Genomic DNA, 1,376 nt, shown 5'->3' with positions numbered 1-1,376 from the left:
AATGCCTGCTTAACCATCTTCCAAACATCATGACCAATGATCTCCCAATATTCTTTGAAGAAGAAAGCTTGAAACCCATCCGAACCTGGAGCTTTAAAAGAGTTCATGTGAAAAACAGCTGTTTTGACTTCCTCCATAGTAACTGGTGCCGTAAGATTATTGCAAGCTTCCTCATTCAGAGAAGGAAGAGGCACATCACCAAGGCAACCCAAATCAACATCATCCAAATGACAGAATAAGCTTTTATAGAAAGACTCTGCTTCTTGACTCAGAACCTCTGGATCAGTTTCCCACACTCCATCCTTGAGAAAAAGGCCATGAATCTTATTATGCTTCCTTCGCGCAAGAGTTTGAATATGAAAGAATCTTGTATTCCTATCCCCGAACCTTACCCACTGCTCTCTGGACTTTTGGAACCATAGGAGCTCTTCTTGCACTAGAGTATTGGTGCACGAATTGTGAGTCACACTTTTCACAACGCGTACCACTAACCAGCAAGTGCACTAGGTCGTCCAAGTAATACCTTACGTGAGTAAGGGTCGAATCCCACGGAGATTGTTGGTTTGAAGCAATCTATGGTTATCTTGTAAATCTTAGTCAGGAAGTCAATTATGTTTATCAGTTGAATTGTGAATAACCAAGAGAGCATAAATTAAAGATTACTTATTGTGCAGTAATGGAGAATATGTTGGAGTTTTGGAGATGCTTTGTCTTCTGAATCTCTGCTTTCCTCTGTCTTCTGATTCACGCACGCACGTCCTCCTATGGCAAGCTGTGTGTTGGTGGATCACCGTTATCAATGGCTACCTTCCATCCTTCCAGTGAAAACTACGCTCACGCGCTCTGTCACAGCACGGCTAATCACAGGTTGGTTCTCGATCCGGTTGGAATAGGATTCACCCTTCTTTTGCGTCTGTCACTACGCCCAGCACTCGCGAGTTTGAAGCTCGTCATAGGATTCTCTGTGCTTCCTCTCTGGGGACACACCTACGGATAATTCCGTCTGCACATCTCTTAAAGAGATAGGGTTCATCCCACAAGTAGTACTTTGCATCAGTGACTAATTTCTTCTTTTGTATTCTATTGTACTCCTTGGGTATGAACCGTGCAGCTTTATAGTTGGCAATATCGGCAAACCATGGTGCTTTCTGAATGGCAAATAGATGCTCATCAGGGAACGTCTCAGAGATCTCAAGAAAGGGGAGGGACGTCCCTTCCACTGGCTCTATCCGGGACAGATGATCAGCCACTTGGTTCTCTGTCCCTTTTCTGTCTCTTATTTCTATATCAAACTCTTGCAGAAGCAACACTCATCTTATGAGCCTAGGTTTTGAATCCTGCTTTGTGAGTAGATATTTAAGAGCAGCATGGTCAGT

The sequence above is a fragment of the Arachis ipaensis genome, chromosome B10, assembly GCF_000816755.2.
Source record: "Arachis ipaensis cultivar K30076 chromosome B10, Araip1.1, whole genome shotgun sequence".
NCBI lineage: Eukaryota > Viridiplantae > Streptophyta > Magnoliopsida > Fabales > Fabaceae > Arachis > Arachis ipaensis.
The sequence above is the reverse complement of the archived record's forward strand: the minus strand, read 5'-3'. Positions refer to the sequence as shown.